Source organism: Heterocephalus glaber, unplaced genomic scaffold (genome assembly GCF_053883595.1).
Source record: "Heterocephalus glaber isolate CG9 unplaced genomic scaffold, H.glaber_assembly_v1.0 deba00001538, whole genome shotgun sequence".
Taxonomy (NCBI): Eukaryota; Metazoa; Chordata; class Mammalia; order Rodentia; family Bathyergidae; genus Heterocephalus; species Heterocephalus glaber.
Window position 1 is genome coordinate 27,484,153 of NW_028258333.1, and position 22,473 is coordinate 27,506,625.

Consider the following 22,473-nt stretch of genomic DNA (forward strand, 5'->3'; position numbering starts at 1 on the left):
TTTCACACACCTGTTGACCATTTTTATGTGAAATGCTGCTCTTTTGAGAAATGTTTATCTTCAAATTTTTAAACATTTTTTTTGCTGGATTTCTTTATATATTCTGCATATCAACCTATTGTTAGAGGTACAGTTTGAAAATAATTTTCCCCATACTACATGTTGTCTCTTCACTCTGTTATTTCTTTTGCTGTGCAGAATTTTTTTAGTCTGATGTAATCCCAAAAGTTTATTTCTGTTTCTTGTACTTTTGGTGTCTTCTTCAAAAAATTCTTGCACTTCCAATCTCCTGAAGCTTTTGTTTCTAGTATGGAGACCTCTTAATTAATGCCAACTTTTCAGTGGTGTCCTCTAGGCATTGTTAACTATTGGCCTCTGCCCCGTTCCAGGATCCAACCACCTCTGTTTGCTTGAGATAGGAGGTTTCAGCTTATTTGGCTCCATCCCCAATTCTATCAGAATGGGCCATAGAATTGTGATCTCAAAGAAATCTAGATACTGGCACCTTAAGAAAATCAGTCCATAGCAATAGCAATATCTGTGTCACCTTGGCTCTAGTAATAAAATCAGCATCAATTGTAGCATTAAATACAAACTGAATACTGACAAACCCTAAGGACCAATGAAGCACCACCCTTGTTCATACAAAAAAGATGTATAATTATAGTGTAAACACTAAGACAAATTAAAAACTACACTATTGACCTACAGTAGATAGCTACTAAATGGAACAACTTTACTAACAATAGCACAGAATTTAAGAGTATAAAGTTAATTATTAATCTAGAGATTTATAAAGCTTAGTAGTTATACAAGTAAAGATGGAGAGGGTGAGAACAAGAGAATGAAAAAAGCAATGTTTTAAAATTAATTGATGGAATATGAGAAAAAAGAGAGAAAAATAAAATACAAGGTCCTGCTGAGGAGTAAAAGGAAATTAATAGTGATAGAGAATAGGTGCTGGAAGGAATGAACAAAGAAAAGAAGAAAAAAGATAAGGAGCAAAATCAGGAGATAAGAAAAAGATATGAGAAAAAAGCTGGACATAAAAAGAGAAAAGGAGAAAACAAAACTCAAAGAAAAGAAAAAAGAGGGGAGAAAACCCCAAACCTTAAAAAACACTGATAAAGGAAAGTTAAAAATAATGCAAAGTAGAAAATTTTTTTAAAAGAATGAGTCTAAGAAAAAATTTCTGTTATTGAATGAGTGGTTTCTTTCCACAGTCTACAGTCTTTGGATCCAGCCAGACAGGATTTTCTATCCCTAGCTTTAGGGCCTATAGGTTTTTGAGATATCCTCCTTGAGCTAGAGGCTCCTCTGTTCATTTCGCCCAGATTAAGTTTACTGTTCAAACTATGGTATGTCCTCAATCCCATTAGGAGGTAGTGAATGCAATCAACACTCTTCTCTGCTGGATGTAGGCTGGAAGGTAGGGAGGGTTTCTAGTGGGCTCTTGGACTGAACGTCAACAGTCATGGGGGCTGGTTGCTCCCTTTTCTGCCAGGGTGTTGTCCTCATCCAGGATTGGGTTAGTTGATTAGTCTTTGCTTCTGCTGCCCAGTTCTGTGCTCACCTAGGGGCATGACACTACTCCTCTGGCGCAGGTGGGCTCTTGCACATGGGAGTGGGGTATGGCTCTGAGTCAGCTCTCTGATACTGATTTTTCTAAATTGACTTTGTATCTTGCATTCTTGATGAATGTTATTTCTGACAGTTATTAGTGTTATTTTATAGCGATACAAATGAATTATGAAAACACTACTTTGACCTTTAATAATTATGTATTTAGGAAAAGATTGCATTTGCACAGAAAGATTCAAAATTTATCTTACATTAAAAACTTTGAATGGTAAAAATAGTAGATTTTAATTATTTATTGACTACTTAAGAAGTCCAATTTGTTAATGCTTTTATTTTATTTTCAAAGAGGTTATCTTTTTAAAAATTGGTAGTGTCTCTCCACCAGAAGGTGATTTTTTTGGCTTGTTTTCAAAATACTTTTCAAATTATATGTTACTGACTGAAATGTAAAAAAACTGAAGCAAAAACATTCTATTGAAAGAAATAAACTAAATACTGTAATAAGCAAGGCATTTTCCTTAAAAAGCTGTTGATAAAAATAATAATCATGTCTATATATAATATGTAGAGAATAATAGAAATAGAAGAGAAACAGATTAGAAGGAAAGCTGGAGGAAAAAGGAAGATTACTCAAATTTTGGGAAACTTTTGAAGAAGACAGGAGGGAAAGAGTAAAGCAAGAAATAAAATCAAGAACAGAGCAAAACAATAAAAAAACTAGAAAAAAATGGTCATATTCATATAAAAACTAGAACAATTAAGAAAAAAAAGGAAGAAGAGAAGAAAAAAAAAAGTTCACCACAGGGCATGTCTCTGCTGTCACTAGTAGACAGAGTGGGCAGACAGAGCCAGCCCAGATCTATGTTGATTAATCCCAGCAAGCTAGCTGTAGATTACAAAGGGGTAGTGGATAATCTTAGGAATACTGTATCTTCAATTCCACTGAAATTCAGGCTGGTTTCTGGCTGTGCAGCTGGAACCAAATTTGTTCAGCCTGTAACACTTTGTGTGCCTCTTGTTGGCTTGAACTCAGCTCCTTGAAGTCCTGCCAACTTGAACTTGGCTCCACCCCACCTTGACACTGGGATCCACTAGATGGAGCTGGCTTCAGATGCTGTGAGTTCTGAGCTCAGTTGGCATCTCTCCAAAATGGCTACCTGCCAATCATCCTCTTCTGGTGGATATCTGAACCCCAATAACTCACCAGCTACTGCAGTCCACTGCAGCCAACATTCTATTCCACTAGTGCATTTCTCCATGGAGGCCTCTGGGGTTGCCTGTAGTCACTATGCATCTGCAGGTTCCAGCTGCCCTTCCCACATAGTGAGCTGGGCTCAGGGAGAAAGAACCACTTGCTACCTCCTCCTTCTGTGTTGAAATCCCTCTCTTCACTCTACCCATGGGCTTCCATTCTTGCTTCTGATCCTTGTTAGGTCCTTAGGACTCATTTCCCACCTTCTCTTTCTCACGTTGCTGTATTCCGGTGTCTGGCCACCAAATCCCAGAGAGGTGATTTCTCTGTTGTTCACTATCTTGCTGCAAGTCAGGAGAGGGAAATTATAAACATAAAGAGGGATAAGACAGTACTAAATAGATAAGTTTGTGGTCATGCTCCAAAATGGTGGAAACTGCTTGAAGTAATTTGCATTGGAGAAGGATTTGAGGTTTATACTGTGGTGTGAAGATCCAGGAGGAATTCACCATCTGAGGCTATTTCTGCTTTCCTGCTGCACATCCTGATTTTTGCTTCCTGCCTCCCAAGAACGTCTTTTAATTCTACTACTTTGCTTTCTTTGAGGACTTTTAGTGAGCAGAGAATTGGTATCTCCTGGGATGATTTAAAAGACTTACTTATTTCTCAATGTAGGAATTGCATTTCAAACATTTCTTATATTTTTACTTTTAGCAAAAATTGAAAAACATTCTTTAATTTAGAAAAATTGAGATTATTAGAAATTTTGATTTTCTGTGTATTGTGATTCATTTGATTATGACTGAACTTCACATGAGATTGCATTTTGGAGTCACTGGAAACAATCATTATGACACTGTGAAAAGACTACGTGGGTGGTATGTCTGAACATCCAATAGAAGACATAGGCTAAAAAACTAGTTTACTCATTATCTGACAAGCATTCCTTCAAAAAAGAAGGATTTGTCTACATACTTGATTTTTACACATGAATCATGAGGTAAAAGTTTTAATTTCAATAAACCATTTTCATCTTTTCTGAACTATAGCCTAAGGGGAAAAGTTAGCACAACATGAAATACTGGAGTAGATCTTGGCTTTTTGTTTTAATAATTGGGACTGACTTGAAACCTGAGGTCATAAACAATGGTACAATATGACAAAAATGAACAAAATGGAAAATAACCTATGGAGTAGGAGGCTATTTCATGGTAGTAGCTCTCCAACATCTACCATGGGAAGTACTGATAGTTCTCAAAGTGACCAATAGAATAAGTGACGGTGTACTTAGAGTCCCACAGTTCCATCTTTGAAGGATGAGTCAAAAGTTCAGGTAAATTTGCTATATGGTGTTTGCTGCTTTTACTTTGACATTTTATAAAGTCTAAATACAAATTTAAAGTAATTTATTTAAACAATGTTACTTCTTTTCCGATTATTTGATTTCTTCAACATTCAAATTCAAATGAAAGGTAAGATTCAACCAAGATTTGCCTTTGAGTCTATCATCCATTTTCACTCATCGACCCTATAATCCCTCCCAATTTACTTTATGGTGCCTCTTCTCCTGTGCTTTTCTCTTGTTTCTCTCTAAACATTGTCTAGGTACTCTGAGTCTGCGTGACCCCCAAATATATGATTTCTCTATTTGTACAATCTATATAAATCTAAAGTGCTAATAAATCTTTTTTAGTTCACTCTTTTGTTATAAAATATCATATTTCTTTATGGTTTTGAATTCAGGAGACCTGATTTTAACTAAACTTGCTAAAGTACACACTGGGAGCCAGTGGTTTGGCACAACCCTTTCTAGGGAGCATTGCTGTGTTCACAGAGGTCAACTAGGACCAGACATATAAGCTCAAACATAGACTGGACTCCCTTTCTTCAAGATCATGGGCATATTGTCATAACCAATAGAGGCAGTATGGATGGTTCTATTATTCATTTGCACCACTAGAAAATAGCATGAAATACCTACTTTTTCTTATATATGATTGCAAAGCTATGGAGTAAGGGTTAGGAAAAAGCATTCATAGCAACAAAAACCGGATGATTCATTTCCCTTTCATAATATGAACCAGAATCAAATAGTTGGAAGCCAATTTTAAATCTAAGGCAGATAATGTTTCCTGCTATTATTTTTCTCACCAACATGTGTTCAATGAAGATAAGTCCTGTGAATAATCATCTGTCTCCATATAAACCATTAGGCCAGAGTCCAAGGAGGTACTACAGCTGTGCTAGGGACCAGATGATAGAGACAGAATAGCATTCAGGGGTTTTCACATCATCTGTCTCCATCATTAAAGTGTAGTGGAACAAAGACAGGACCTAGAATGAGGTGGTCTCAGTTTCTTTAGATCAGCCCTGAGGAACTAGGATTGTAGGAAGAAAGGGAAAGAAATCATGTAAGGAAAAAACCCAAGAGACCTTTTCCAGATTATGTATCTCCTCAAAGCCAGAGATTGACAGTTCTTTCAGTTTTGCACCAGGTTATTATGAAAGAATGGGATACAACCAAGATTTTGCAGAAACCATAGGCTCTCAGGTAAAGCCAAAATGCAGGACAAGCTGGACCAATCAGGACCATAAAGTCTGAAGTCTTTCTCAGGAGGTGACCGTGGTAGGTTGGGCCAAATTAATATTTTTACAGTGTAGGTAATTTTGTCCTTGAAAGGGCTAATATGTTGCTGTTATATTGCTTCTTCTAATCACACTGCAATGTTTTCTTCATTTAACCAATGTCTTTCTTCTCATTAGGTCTGCTTTCACGAATAGATTTTCCAGCCAGCTAAACTGATGTGTCTGTCTGGTCCCTGCTTATCTTCTTCAGGCTAGCATTTTGTTTTCACTCTAATATTTTTAAACAAAACTATCTTAAGACATAGCTTTAAGCTATGTTAGTAACAAGAGCCGGTCAGCAAATCCTACTGACAAGAGTAAGTGATAGCCTTAGGGGTTTGTGCCACAAGGTCATAGATTTAAATCCAATAGCATCTCTGCCTCTGAGTCAGAATCAGAATTATTTTCAAAAGTGTAGTTATTTCTTCATAATTAGGTCAAAAGAGGAAAACTCTACTTACTGCAAGCCTTTATTTTAAATAACTTAATGCTTCTTATCAACTAAAAATACAGGTAGAATCAGGCCATGTCTTCATAATATTAATACAAAGAGAATGAAAGTGAAATACTTGCTCTTTGTTGTGGATAATTTGTTATATGACATAAATATTGTGGTGTCCAAATATCGTTCTGTTTTGAGTAGATTTGTACTGATACTTGGAAGAAAGAAAATATGAGAAATAGCATAGTAAGATAATAGGTAGAAGAAGAGTTAAAAGAGAAACAAAAGCAGTTAAATAGGAAGACATTATGGTCATTTGGGGCTAAATAAAGATAAATAGGGAAAAAAATCCAGACATTAATTCTAAGCACAGATAGACTCACAGTGATATGAGGAGTGGCTATCTCCTGCCAGTTTTGACCCTGGTTTATAGTATGTCCACACTAGTCTCGGTTAAGAAAGATTTAGTTTGTACAAACATTTATCTTCAGAAATCATGTCAACAATTCTTCAATTTGAAAAAAAAATGAGGAAACTGTGGGCAGAAAACAATGGCTCAATGAAATTTCATATTCAACCATTTTAACATTAGCAAAACATCGTGAGGCAAACATGGGAGTTTCATCCCCCTTTTTTTTTCTTTGGTACTGGGGATCGAACTCGGTTCCTTGCACTTTTTTGTTTTTTGAAACAAGCAATATTCACATATTATCCAGAAATATCTCCATAGACTAATTAAATCATTTAAGAAGAAAAAGTCTTTGGAAATGCAAGGACAGGGGCATTTTGAGAACTTTTCTCTGATGTATACCCAAACTAGCACTTGTTCTCTTTGGAGGAGAATAATTTTAATCCATTCTTGTAATTATTCAAACTGTGAATATGGTTTTGTTAGGATGTCCTAACAAAGCTCTTTCATTTAAACAGGATCACTGCCTGGAAATCAAAAAGATGAATTTTGTATTAAGTTCTGTTGAGTGTCTGTGGAACCTTAGAAAAGGCTGCTAAGGCCTTGACTTCAGCTTCCTCGTCTGTAAAACATGAAGGTAGTTTCATATCCCTTCCCCTACCAACATTCGGGTAATCTGTGTTTCTCCCTGAAAGCTCAGAGAAAGAAAAGAGAGACTCCCAGAAATCATGCCTCTAGTATATGTCCTATTGATTATGGTACTTAAAAATATGAATAATACTGTTTTTTTGAGTAATAAAAGAATTTGTGTTTTATGAACAGTTGTGTTTTCTCAGTTAATCTCAGGAATAGAGATAATGAAAAGATAATTTGTGGCGGTATGTCTTGGTATGTCTTAATGTACATATAATTAAAGACCTTTTTCTATGGCCAAAGAAAATTTTGTTGATATAGCATAATATAATTTCTAAAAGTTGTACAGATATAAAGATCTCTTCATCAAAATAGCACACTAAGCACAGACAAGTAAACAAAATGCAACAAAAGTGACAGATCTCTGGGTTTAGCATCTCAGTGGGGAATGAGATGCTGGAACAAAATGCCTTCATAGGCAAGCAGGTCTTTGAAATACAGCATGTGCTGACTGGACTTGCTTTGCCAGTAAAAAGCAGGTCCCTTTATCTCTCTGTGTCTCTGTTTTCTTGTCTATAAAATGAATGAAGGTGTTGCTTTCTAAGCCACTCTCGGTTCTAGACTCTAATAAGTCTAGAAACAGATTAAAATACATACATTATTTATAATTAAAATTCATAGAGCCACATAAAAGAGTCAAAAAAAGACCTCAGTGATGAGTGCTGAACTGTCACATTACTGTACATCATGATTATTTGTGAATATGTCCCCTTTTCCGAAGGCATCTGTAAGTCAGCCCCCAACCTCTTTTGGCACCAGGGACTGCTTCTGTGGAAGGTAAGTTTTTCACGGCCAGGAAGTGATGGCTGGAGGATAATTCAAGCTCATCCCATTTATTGTGCATTTTATTTCCATTATATTACACTGCCACACATAATGAAATGTTGTACAACTCAACATGATGCAGAACCATTAGGAGCCCTGAGGTTATCCCATCTGGGGTGATGGGAGACGGTGATACCCAGTGTGTCGCTTATATCCAGTCTGCTTTGTGCTCTCATTTTGTTTTCTGTCACTGCAGAAAACTCTGCTTCATAAGGATGTTGTGAGGATAAGATGATGGAGATGAAGCAGGCCCTGCAGTGTTTTTGTGGCAATCTCAGAGCTGGGACTAGCATCTGCCAGCTCTCCAGGGAGGCTGCCTGCTCTCTCCAGCTATAGTCTACCCATTGTAATGACTGGATCTTCTCACTCCTTCCATTGTGTGGTGCCTGGTGGAAAATCAAATTTTGTGTTTCTGTGCATCATTGGTTCTTCCACCAGAACAGATACATAACGGGTACAAAATAAAGAGTAGGGAAATACATTTTTCAAGTAAAGAAAAAGAAACTAGAAAAGACTTGCTAAGCCACTCAAAGTCAGATAGATATCTAGAATGGAGCATCTTCTTTTTCCAAGGCACATTTCCATTTCTCCTAGGCTATCATGATGGAATGGTCTTTCTTTTTCTCCACTCTGAGTGATGAACTGAGTGTTCTATTCTTCTGAGACTAGATTTGTTGCTTTGTTCAGTAATGATCACAGCTAATTCTGGTAACATTCTGTTTATTTCATTTATTTTAAAATAAGCAAATGGGGCTGGGGATTTAGCTCAGTGGTTTTGCCACCTGCTGCACAAGTGCAAGGACCTGAGTTTGATCCCCGGTACCAAAAAAAAAAAAAAAAGCAAATCCTCCTTTAGCCTCACTACTATTCATATATTGAAATATTGGACACAGGACCTCAGAAAACTTTCTTTTAAAATGAGTGTGGTATGGGGCTATGGGATGAGGGAGTGAAGTACAGTAGATGCCACAGTGTGATTTTTCTACCCTTGAGATTCTCAGAGTGTGTTTTCTAAGGGTCCTCTGTATAAATGCTGTAGTGATATATCTGGCAGAATAAACACCTAAAGCATAAAAATACTTTCTTCTTGCTGGAACAGCAGTTGAGGCCTCACTCATAGTAATCCTTGGCTTCTCTTTATGATGCTGCACTACAGGAAGAATGCGGAGTCTATAAGAAATGAGTTATCTTTACAACGGGCTATAGGCTGCTTGAGAACCACTGCTTATTGTAGTACCATGTTCCTTTGTTGCTCTTAGAGCCAAGGCCTGCCATCTTCTAGAACACTTCTTGCCTTTAGAGCAATAGTAGAAATCTTTACTTATTTTCTTCTTCAGTTTAATAGAAAGGACAAAGAAAAAACAAGCAATGGGCAATGATCAAAGAGAGGAAAACAACAACAAAATACCCTGAGGAAGCTCAGAGGTGAGTTTTGCTCTTCTTTGTTTATTACTGGATGCAACAGAGAGGAACTTGAAACAATAAAGCTGCCTTCTCTGGTTAATATGTTGGCCAAATGCATTATGCCTGTCCTTCGCTTACTACCAAGATGGACCAACACACACACTGTTCCAAACTCTTAACAGGATCACGAGTTGCTAGCCCTTAATAATTGGGTTCTAATCACTTTTGAAAAGACTATTCAAGGATGTTGAATCTAGAAGGAATTGGTTATCACAGAACAATTCTCTAATCTTCTGTATTGTTTTATTACATCTACAGTCTGCTTTCCTATACTACATATTTTAATATAAATCATTTCATAGTCAATTGACAATTAGGAGAATAATGTCAGCATAACATATAAAACAAATTGAACCAACTTCACAGTTAATACAAAATTTTCATGATACTTTCACAACATTATTAGAAATCTGATAAGTTTTCAAATGACTTCTGTTTGGTTTGAAAAGGCATTGGGAAAATAGTCTTTGGGCCCCCCATATTCTGCCCACTGTGTTAAACTACCAGCAGAAACTGTAAGTGGAGAGTAAACCCTGGAAAGGTATTTTCTTGTGTTGAAATAAAACATGAAAAAAAATCCTGAATTAGAATCTTATTCTGGATGCAACTAGCCTATATTAAAATGACTGTTTTTAAAGAAAGCTCTATTTTCAGGGTTCTAGACATGAAAGGATAGACAAACTCTGGTTGTAGGGGCAAAGGTCAGTGCAGAGTAAACTCTGCTACTAGCAGCTTTATGATTGTTGCTAATTTGTTAGTGACCTGCTTAAAAAGTGCCATAGGGTTTGAGGGATTTCTTCCTAAACTTATTTTTCCCTATGAGTGCTGTTATGTTTAGTGTATAATTTTGCAAAATGTGAGAATGTCTGGATAGGTGGTATGGCAGAAATATTTGTGCCTAGTATTTTTCTTAACAACATTTATATAACATTTATTAAATGCTGGACATTTTTCTAAACATTTTACATGCATTAGCTCATTGTATCCTCAGAACAACTTAATGAGATTGGTTCTATGACTATTCCTTTTAATTTTTTACAAATAAGGAAAGTGAGGCTCACCAGGTTGAAATAAGCAAAAAAATGAGTATTTTAAGAGAATATAAATCTGAGTGGTACAGGTGAGGGAAGAATGTGACATTCTTTAATTTAGACCTGTGGACAGGTGAAAGTTAAGTTTGCTGGGAAGTAAGGCTCCATTACAATAGGGCTATCCTGTAGAAGACAGCACACACCCTTACTTGATAAAATCTGTTTTTTAAGCTTTATCATATATATTTAACTACTTAGCAGTTTACTCCTAGCATCTCTTGGGCAGCACATTTGTTTATGTGCTGGCTATCCTGAGTGTAGCTCACACGGGTGTGATTTCAACCAGTTGATTCTTGTATTGAATAAATATGATAAAGTGGTCATTTTTATATTTCCTGTTATATTATTGTACAAAAATTAATGAAAAATATGCAATATTTGGTCACCCTGTATTTAAATAATTGGAGTGGTAAGTGGTTAAATGCATATCCACTTTCTTTTTCATCTCAGTGGGGCACGTGTTACTCTTTTCAAGCTTTTAACTAACCTGACAATAGACATTCCATATGAAGCAATGTTAGGCATCATAGACTAGTGGTTGTGCAGATTCATTCCACTAAATCCGATTATTTTGGTCACTTGGTGTTGATTATCTAACTGCAGCTTTCATTTCTCCTTCCTTTTTCCTGGCTCCCTTCTTCCCTTTCTTTTTTTTTTCCTCTTGAATTAGATTAGCTACTGAGAGTAGTTCGGCACAAAATCAGACCAGGCATGAAATATGGAGACTTCATGAATCTCTTATACACAAGTTTTGAAAAAGCTTGGTTGTCTATTTCTCTAAGTACAAAACTGATTTTTATAGAGAAATTCTTTCAGAAATTCATTTAGTGGAAGTAAATGAAATTTTAATGGGAAACAGGCATTGTATATGAGCAGCCTAGGGTGCAGGACTGTAGGCACTAGCAGAATGTGGGGTATGGTACTATCCTTGGCTGTCTATCTAATAACCTGGAGATTAATGAAAACTAGTCATGCTTTCATAATGAGTTTGTAGCACAACAAAGCACTACCTGTCATCTGTTGACTGTATTCTGGGCTCTGGAAGGAGAACATTTCATCACTTAATTCATAGTGAAGAGAAAATGTATAAAATATTGGAAATGAATGCTTGTAAATATGTAAGGTAAGAAAAATGTCTCATTGCCTTTTATAATTCTCCCTTTCATTCTTTTATAACAAAATGCCTTTCTGATTAAATTTCCATTTTGATGCCAAGCAACTGAAAGTTATATCTCCTCTTTTCAGAACAAATTTGGATTTTAAAGCATCCCCATAGATGTAGATCAGTATCTTAGCAAAATGTGAACTAAGGATCATACCTATCAGAAGCATTTGAAGTACTTGTCAGAAAATGTGAAATTTTGGGCCCCAGACCTATTTACTGAATAGAAATTTGGATGTGAGTATCTAAGCCTCTACATTTTTTAACAAGGTTCTATGGCATTTATTCATCCTAAAGATTAGTGTGTATAAAATGTAGCTTTAAATCACTTATATAGACAATTTGGAGAATTTGCAATATGTATAGCTGTTGCAGTCAGGCAAAACAGCCACTGATAGATTGATTACAGTAGATCTCAGATTTTTCTCTGACAGATTGGACAGGCTTTGTTTCTTCATCCAAATTGAGTCACAAGAATCAATTCATCTACTCATTCAAAACCTGAGGACGAAGTGAATGAATCAAAGTATGATCCTGCAATTAATCTCAGAAGTCTTGTTTGAGTGAAAAAAAAAAAGACATTTAAAACAATCTATACACAAAGTTTGTCAAGACAGTTGAGTTAATTTATGGGTGCAGAAACAGCCTCATAGCATGAACCCTGAACAAGATTACAGATATGCTTAAATTGCTGGGCACAGTGGGACTCTGCACTCTGGGAGGCTGAGGAAGGAAGTTTGCAAGTTTGACACCAGCCTGGGCAACTTAGCAACTTATTAGAACCTGTATCACAATTGAAAAAAGGGGGGCTGGGCTGGGATTATAGTTCAGTATGAAGACTGTGTCATCAGTCTCCTAGATCACACACAAACACATACACACACACCCCACCACTACGCAAAAACAAACAATGAAGTATTGTATACACACTGTGGAAAACTCCCTTCTTTTTGAAATAGTCCTTCTCTTGAGTTCCCTATGTAAAGGAAAGACATGCCTCTCCTCCAGCATACAAAACTCATATCTTGGCCCCAAAACACAAGAAAGTTTTATTTTTCTCTTATGTGAAGTGTAATAGCATTTCCCCCAGAGCATAAGGAACATTTCTGGCTTCCTCTGGTGGGTGACATTGAACCACTTATAAAAGAAGGGAGAAATTATGGGAGGCATTGAAAGCAGACTTCATCACGGCTGCTCTTTTTCCGTTAATAGAGCTTGGTCTGGTGGCAATACCTAATTCCCTGGAAACTGGGAAACAGTTTATAGAAAGACAAATAGGCAAGCTGGTGCTGAGCTAACAGTCTCTCCCAAACAAATCCTTCTTGTTTATCTTTTTTTTTTTTTCTTTTTAGGCCCTTTATCAGTTGTATTTGTGATCTTTTGTTCACTACCCAAACCTAAAATACGATTTTCCTCATAGTTCTACTCTCTCAGGACTTCACATATATCTGGGACAATCTCATCTGTGCACATGGTTTTAATGTACATTTCTAGCTCAAGGAGACCCCAGAACAAAGTTCAGTTGTTACTGAAACTGTATCAAATATATATCCGCCTCAGCATGCAACAGTGAGCTCTATCCTGAATCTTCTCCTTCTAGATTTCACACAGTGACATCAAATCACCCAACTCAGAGACCCAGTGTGAATGCTCCCTGACTCTTGTGCCCTTCCTTCATCATCCAGTTTGTCACTAAGCCTGATGATTCTAGTTGCTAAATAGCTCTTAAATCTAATTATTTATCTTTGTCCTTCTCAGCTATTCTAGTGAAGTCTATTATGATCACTTTCCTCCTTTGTGGTTTTTTCCCTAGTCTCCTCCCATTTCCAATTTACTCTCCCTGCACTGTCACCAGAGTAATTTTTATCGAATTAAATTACATTAATGTACTTTCTCTCTTTTAAGTCATTCAGTGTTTTCCTTTGTCAACCCAATAAAGTCTAAGATCTTCAACATGGTCCACAATGTCTTTCATGTTTGGTCCATCACACCCCTCTCCTGTTTCTTGGGCATCAACTCCTTCCCCCTTTTTCCTTTGAACATACGATGCTTATTTTCTCAAGTTTACCATTCTGTCTTTTTTCTCTGGCCTTCTGCACATGCTGCTTCCTTTACCTAGATTCTTTGCTCTGACTGTTTTGAAAGTCTAAACCCTTCTCACTTTCAAGTTTATGCTTAAATATCACTTCCTTTTGGAAACTCATAAAAATCTCTTAGGTCAGATTAGAAATTCTGCTCTTGCTTCTACGACACTTTGCACTTTATTGTATTTGAACTTTAGTGTAGTCTCAGTTTTCCCAACTCTATCAGGGGTATATGTTTATGTATTTCCAAGGTTCTTCAAACATATAAATTTGTTGGTGAATTAATACATTTATTAAGTAAGAAACTAGCCAGCTACTACCATATTTCTATTTGTCCTATGACATAAATAGTTGCTTATGTGTCCCACTTACACTCTCTCTGAAATGATTTTACCAAAGCCCAACTTCTGATGGCATCTTGGCATAGCACCTTCTATTACCTTCTCTGATGGGAAGATAGGACTGTTCTTTGTTTGCACACACTTGTTCATTTTTATTATATCAGCCTCCTCAATGAACTCTGGCAGAGCCAAGAAGTGATTTCCATAACACCTCCCAGAGGAACACAATATGGGAACTCAGACAGACATCTGTGCATTGTTTATACCTCCCTCAGCCTTCTCTGAGCTGTAAATTACTTGACAGCAGCTGGCAAGAGAGAAGAGAGAGTTGTTCTTTCTGAAAAAAGAGGTCTGAACGTAATAGCCAATTTGATACTTTCAAGTTTTATTATCTATAAAGTTACAGTATTTTTTATTTCCTAAAACTAGGAATTACAGTATTTACTAATCAGGACACATCAATATATTGAGTATGCCCATAAGGTGAGTGCGGATAATTATAAAAATCCAATTTACTTTGGAAAACTTCATTGGGAAAAATGTAGGATGTGTGGATGCTAGTCCATACCACTTTGACTTTTATCAGCACTGAAAGAGTGATTCTTGCAATTGTGGAGTTCTCTCTACCCTCTCTTTCGGAATTGTTTGGTTGAAGAGAGTTAGTCTTGCCTGAGGTCACGCTCTCTTCTCAGGGCAGCTTGCTTTACTGACTCTAGGATGGAACTTACCAGCCCTCTTGACTCAATTTGAGGCAATCCTTAAAAACTTCCAGCAAACTTTGGAGCTTCCCATTGGGTTCGCTGAGATGTTGCAGGGAACACACCAAACAGCACATTCTCCCTCTCTGCAAGATGACTTTCTTTTATTTCACCACTGGTCTGGACTACCATTGGAAGGACTTTTCCTTCATCATTGGAAGGATTTCATATTAATTAACTTCTTATATGTTAATCTGCGTTTCAGATTCTGTAACACAGGCCCTACATTCTAGATGGTAAATTTCTAAGATTAAATATAGTTTGTTCAGTAAAAAGGCTGGGAATTAAGGTTAAGTTGTGGATGGAGGCAGGCACCTGAATATGCTGCAGAAGACAGATTAATTTATGGAAGCTTTAACTTCCAGTAGGTAGACTTACTTAACTTTGCTAAAGGGCTTGTGAATTTTGTTATGAGGAGGAACTTTTTCTTCTTTTGACCTACAAAGAGCTTTGTGGCTGTTCCTGTAATTTTGCTTTTATGGTTTTCCTTACATTGCTAGCATATAGGTTTTCCATAAGTAGATTATTTTTCAAGATTTTTAAATGGTAGAATCCAGATTCTAGCCCTCACTAATTCCTTCAGTTTCTAGCTCAGTATCTTAGACATCCTAATAGTTTGATATTGATAAATTTTTATTGGATAAAATTCCTTAAAAATAAATATCTGCCACGAATGTAGCAAAAAAAAAAAGGAACACTTCTACATTTTTGGTGAGAATGTAAACTAGTACAACCATTATGGAAACCAGTATGGATATTTGTTGAAGATCTAAAAATAGAAATATCATTCAACCCAGCTAGTCCTCTTTTAGGTATCTTCCCAAAAGAACTAAAGATATCATACTACAGCGATTCATGCATCCCAACGTTTATAACAGCACAATTTATAATACCTAAATTTTGGAAGCACTCTGTATATTCATCAACAGATGAATGAATAGATAAAATCTGGTAATCTATACATAATAAATACTCTTCAATTATAAAGAAGGATAAATTTGAGACATTTGTGGGAAAACAGATACTCCTGGAAAATATAACATTAAGTGAAATAAATGAGATATACAAGCTTAAATACTGTGCAGCAGCTCTCATTTAAGTAAGGTAAAATACTAACAAAGAGCAAAATAAAAGATCAGTAGAAACAGAAAGATAGAACTTCTGTAAATAGGAAGTGGCTCAAGATACTGAGGGGGAGGAGAAGGAAGAAGGGAAATATCCACAAAGAATGTAAACATTGCATGTCCTAAACATGAGTTACAAATAATAAAATAACAATGAAAATGGGGAAAGAGAATCTGGAGATCCAGGTAGGGAGAAGGGTGGGGAGGGGAAGGGGAATAAAAAAGAATCAAGATATGTATATACATGTACCTACTCCCTAAGATGAATGTAAACATCATGCACTCCAAACATGTACTAATGAAATTAAATTAAAAAAAGAAAATCTAAGTCAAGATCACACATTGAAAAACTAAAAAACTAAAAATAAAAAAATAAGTATCTGCCTAGTAATGCCTTACTCAATTTATTCCCCTGCCTGGCCCTTTCAAGTTTAATATTTCTTTATTTTTCATCCAATATAATTTTAAGATGTTGTTGAAACCACCCCTTTAGTCTGCTTATATAAATAACTTCTCTATTCTCTATACTTGTTTGTTGACTTATGCGTCTGTACACAATAACCCCATAGTGATGGAGACAGTGATTCCATGCAAAATGGAGAACTTTGTATGCGCCAGGAACTGCACAGAATGTTCTATCTACAACTTCGAAAAATACCTTTTAGATTTTGAAAGAACTTCTGCACAATGCATTTTTTCTATTTCTTATATTTTGTTGTGTTTACATTGTTTGGAAATTGGCAGTGCATTTAGGAACTAATTAGGCTAATTAGGCTGGTTTATCTAATTAGAATACTTGATTAGTGACAAATATTCATATCTCATACTCACTATGTAACAAGAAGTTAAGAGCGTTTTGGTATCTGTTTCTAGCCCTTGAAAGCACTGCAATGAGATCAGGTCTTGGGGGAGCTGACGATTTACACCAGACTAGTGAATCTTCCTTGAGACTTTCATTCCCCTGACCTATTTCTATTGTAGCTGGAACTGCCCGAGTTTGCCAGTAAAGGAGATAGTTTGTTTCCCACTCATTCGAAGGAAAGGAGCAGCTCAAAATACCAAAAACAACATCAAACTGGGAAAGAATAACAATTAAAAGTAAACAAGTGAATTGAAGAAGCAAATATAGAAAGAGTTATAAATATTCAAGCAAAGTAAGATTAAGGGTGCTTATGACCAAACCTCTCATTCTGTGCTGAACAGGGAACAGGCAAGACAGAGCTAAATTAGAAATTTGTCTCCTGCTAGTATTTATTGAATCCTCAGAACATGTGTTTCTGGCACTGTGTTATACTCCCTGCCCTGGAACAGGGCAACAGTCCAGGGAATGCTGATGGAAATACACATGACATTGCTGCCTTAAGGTAACTGCTGACAGAGGAGTGGACAGAAGTGGGACTGTGCAGTTCTGGGAACAGGTGTTCAAGGGAAGTTAAGCCATTTTTCTCCTTAGGCTTTTACAAGTTATTTAAAGATACTTCTTAAGAAAAAATGCTCATACATTGCTCTATTGACTTACGTTTTCCAAATAATACGCTGAAGAAAATTTGGTTTACCAAAATCATCTACTGAGAGCCCAACTATAATGCACTCACCAAAGAGATCAGAGTCACACTTACGTACTAGGAAAAAATGTAGACTCTCATTTCTGCATTCTGTTTTTTATCTAATGTAGTGAAACTAACTCCATACTTATCTCACATGTGTTTCTACCTGGAGCGAGTCTGCCTCTCTGGAATATTTCCATGTCATTTTAGAGTAAGCAAGAGGAGCATAGGGAGGGGAGGAGGGGAGTGATGTGAATTCATTCACCCTAAGAGGCTCGGCCCCCACACTACATGCAGACTCAACCGTGGAACCTGTATAAGTTGACTTTCTGTTATCAATTCTTTCTAAAAATTTCTTTGAAAAGAAAGGAAATGGTGGCTGTTAACAGCTTTGACTTTTTAAATATCAATTGTTGTATAAATAATTGTTTTCCCATATCGGAATCAATATTGGACAGAGAGAAGAAGTGTATGCACACAAATTAGGTTTGGATCCCAGTTCTTCCACTTTTTCTTATGATAGAAATTAACTATCTAATACCAATTAATTTAATACCTATATATAGTCATGTGTCAGATTCAAGTTTCTGTGTATGAAAAGGAGGCAAGAGTAGAATAATTATATTTATTTACTTAAGTATAATATGAATTGTCTCTGTAAATATGTATAGAGTTGATTGGGCTTTATTATTTTTGATGGGAAGACAGAAAATTTCTTTCAGCTATAAGATAAATTGTTTTAGAATTTAAATATCAGTGAAGTAAGTCATAGCTCCCTTTTCTTATATTATTCCTTTTGGAAATATTGGCCACATGACCAGGAGATCACATAAGACCCTGTAATTATATTTTTAAAAATCATGTTTCAAGAAGCTCGTGAAATATACTTTACTAGTAATTAAGCTATCAGAAGATGTAGGAATGTCAGGCTGAGGGTGGAAGTAGGCAATGGAAATCATTATACCACAAGCTCAGGGCTGAATGATTACCCCTGAATTTAACTCCGTTTTCTATGGTAGATGAAGCCAGAAAAACCAAAGGCAGTGAGATATGAAGGAAATGTATACCTATTACAGAAGTTCTTTGTTGTGGTATTAAACTCAACTAAAATACTTATGTATCCAAATATAAAATATAGATGTTAAATTTGTTGCATATAACATGAAAATATCAAATAACAATTATTTAAACAAGCTAGCAGCTACTTCTTTCTTATAAGGGGAAGGGGAAGTAGGAGGGGTAAGGGAAAGGAAAGAAGGGAAAGGAATTAATATGAGAAAATGAAAAAATGGAAACAAAGTCTTTGTAAATAGGTAGGGCAGGGGAATGGGGAAAAAATAAGAACCAAGATAGGTTATGTAAAGCTACAAATTTCCAATGATAAATGTCATTAAATTGTATACCTAAAATGTACCAATAAAATTACTTAAAAAGTAAACAAAATAAAAGAAGGTAGACTAGGGAATCTATATTAGTAATTTTCTTATCACTGGGATAAAATACTTGACAACTGTAACTTAAAGAAGTTTATTTTGGCTCACAAGTTTCAGAGCATTCAGTCCATGGTTGGTTGGCTCCAAGGCAAAGATGATATGATAGAAAGGCATGTTGGAGGAATGGTGTTCAACCTATGTCAGTCAGCAAGCCAAGAGAGAAGGGAGCAGCAAGGACAAGGATGCAGCCTTCTGTGTCACAGCCCCAGTGACTCATCTCCAAGAAGGCCCACCTCCGAGCAGGCCCCACCCCTAAGTAGGCCAAACCTCCTAATAACACATTCTGCTACTGAACTCATCACTGGATAATTCCACTGATCCAATCTTGACAGACTAACATTTTCTTGGAGAATCTTCCTGATGTCATCAAAGACCTAGGCTCCTATACACTGATTCATCATCTTCAACATTTGTGACTTCCAGTCTCTTGGACTACCATTTTGTGGTCCAAGATGGTTGATGTAACATCAGTCGTCACATCTGAATTTTAGGCTGTCAGCAAGGAGAAAGCTACAAAAGTTATTTGTCCCTTTCCATCTAAGAAAACTTTCCAGAAGTCTTATGCATCATATCTTGCATCTAGTTTATTGGTGAGGATTTATTCACATGAGCACATTGTGCAAGGGTATAGGGTTAGCCAAGTCTTTCTGGGGTAAGTAATATCAGCAGGCAAATGGAAGTCTCTGATACTTGCAGGAAATAAGAACATGAACAATGTCTTAATGACAGTTTTATAGAAAATTCAAATGTTCTTTTATAGAAATGCATTATGTGAGGTAAGAGAAAAAATCCTGTGGTCATTAAATACTGGTACATCTGCACTGCTTGTCTCAGGTCTCAGTGCTTTCTCCAAGACAGCAGAATGCTGATGGTCCAGAGAAATAATCACCGATTTCACATGTTGGTGCTAGTTCACTTCTCTAGAAATTCTTATGAAGTAACATAAATCTAGTTCTTATTCAGAAGGCTTAATTGATGCATTGTCTTATATTCCTTTGACCAGCTAGTGAGCAACAGATACATAAAGTTTTTATCTGTGGTATCTGTAATAAAAGTTGTGGAGAAAGTGCTCTGTTCAAGGCAAGTATACAATCCATACAAAAAGTGTTCTCTTAACACTTTAAATCTAATGTGGACTGATTTGAGTCCCATCTATTGGACTGTGGAAGACCAGACTGCTTTCCAAGATTGTCATGTTGCTTAAGAGGGACATGTGTTATCATGCTCACCTCTGACTTTGGACACATACTTCTACCAGTGGGATGTTCTTATGGATTGACTTGCTCATATTGTTTCTCTTCCCTACTGTGTGGATCCTGAGGTAAGACTTGGATATTCTTATCTTACACAGGCGTGCATGCACACACGCATACAAATGCAAACCAAAATCCAAACCAAAACAAAGCCAGGAAACTCCTATTCAAGGTAATTTTATATGAGTCAAAGACTTTTCTGAAATATATCAGAGTAGAGAATTGTATTACATATACAGTGGTACCTTGGTTTTTGAATTAAATTTGTTTTGTGACTTTAGAGAAAATGGCTGCATTTGTGTTCTTGTGAGGAAGATGGCTGTGGTCGTGTTTGTCACCCGATGTGAAGTTTACCAGTGGAAGCAAACTTCTGCAGAATGCTTTTGTTTGTGAACTGAATTGTTTGCAAACAGGAGCATTCTTGAACCGAACAATTACTGGACATGAATAAATTTAAATTAGGCAGTAGACATCTTTGGAATGAAAAATCTTTTAGTCACCAAACCACTCCCATATCTACTTTCACTATTCCTTTTCAGCCCCAAACAACTCTGCTGCATTCTCTGTATTGAAAGAGAGTGTAATAAACCTCTCCTTGGCCCTTACCCCTCTGGCATCTTCAAAGTGCATTGAACTGCACAGATGGACAGCAGTTATGATCACATATGGATAACCTGGCTACACTGGTTATCTTTGACCTCTTCCTGGCATTTACAATTGGAACAATAAAAACAAGACTTTTTTGGAGAATAAAATGAGATGAATAATGTATTAAACAAATTAGTGTGTACAAATACATCATTTAATAAAGGTTAGGTATCATTATTAATCTTCAGTTGATACTGCTTATTTTACTGAGAAAATGTTGAATATTTTGGTTTAGCCTGGTTTTAATTTGAATACAGAAGTCCCCAGAATCTGAATTGGGGGGTTAACCTACATTAGGGGTGATTGTTGGTTTATTCTTGTGATAGGTCAGTTCTGGGAGTGATTTCACCAGAGCAGTGGATTGCTAGTTCTGCTATTGTAATTCAATAGTGAAAGCAGATAACCATGCAAGAGTCAAGCAAGTGAAAACTGAATGAATCAATTAACTAATTCAACAAGAAGGACAGGTGATATACTTCATTCATTAAGCTAATTAGTAATAGTTTACTCTGAGCTTCACACCTAAATGAACAATGAAAATACTATAACCAACCTTTGTCTTGGAAATCTCTACCCCTTTGTATCTTCACTTTTGTTCTGCATACCACACCTCTTACTCCCTTTATTCATTTCTTCCTTAACCTGCCCTTCTTTTCCCCCTTTCTCTTCCACCTTTGCCTCTTTAGATATATTGCTTTAGTTAATCATGATTAGAGAACTATAGTAGCTCAATTTTCTTTTGAATGTATTAGATATGTTTAAGAAATAACCACATTAACTTTTTAAAGTAGAAGGATTTGACATTTCCTCTACCTTTTTATTTTTTGCACTCAGTTGATTATCTTTCTAAGAATACTAATCCTTAATTGAAAAGATTTAGTCATATACACCAGATGTTTCTCTTTCAGGCTGTATTTTACTACCTCTCCATAGTTTCTCAAGTTATTTAACAACCATTTCTTGAAGATTTTTTTATTTGTCAGACTCTGAAAGAGATGCTGTGGATTAAACAAGATTTGGTTCCCATCCTCAAGGGGCATGTACTAGTATATTTGGAGAGAAAAAGCATAAAATTCACAATACCCAATTTAAATAATGGTTTAAAACCATCCCCTACTTTATGTCCTGTTAAAAGATTTAAAAGTTAGATACCCAAGACCCACTTTAGTGATATAATTATATTGTCCATAAGTTTTTAGGAACAGAATCTTATAAAAGGCGTCTCACAATGCTCTTCAAAAGAAAGCAACACTGGATTAATTTTCTTTTAGAATGAGACCTACAAAGGTGATGCATCTATGAATCCATCAGCAGCAACATTTTCTCTCTTTTTTGAAGATTATTATAATACTTTTTGTCCCATATTCTAAATTCACACTCTCCGGCACTCACTCAAAATAGAGTGTCACTTAGAAAGGCACTTCTTTCCTGGTGCAGATGAGTAATGTTTCATTTAAAATGGCATTTTTGATGTAATAGTCAACTCCCTGGACTCAAAGAGGGAAAGGTAGCAGAATTTTTTTTTTTTTCCATACCGGGGATCGAACTCCGGTCCTTGCACTTGCGCAGCAAGGGGTGAAACCACTGAGCTAAATCCCCGGCCCAAGTAGCAGAATTTTTTATAAAATAAAATGAAAGTACAAAAAGGGAGCTAATTTTTTCTTATGTAGGAAAGAGAAAAAAATACTTTCTTAGGTTACTCTCTGGTTGTCTGGGAGGGGGAGTAAATTATGTGGCCTTG

General features: G+C 36.2%; 1 long non-coding RNA gene across 6 annotated transcripts in view; it reads left to right on the forward strand.

Moving 5' to 3' along the window:
- Positions 1–22,473, forward strand: part of LOC110350098 (uncharacterized) — a 147,176-nt gene that overhangs the window by 37,052 nt on the left and 87,651 nt on the right. For 4 of the 6 annotated variants that reach the window (XR_015442253.1, XR_015442251.1, XR_015442250.1 and 1 more), the window contains exon 2: positions 9,105–9,192. This is a non-coding gene — a long non-coding RNA (uncharacterized LOC110350098). Of the gene's footprint in view, positions 1–9,104; positions 9,193–11,567; positions 11,722–22,473 lie in introns of all 6 variants that reach the window. The other 2 variants (XR_015442252.1, XR_015442255.1) reach the window with 1 other exon arrangement.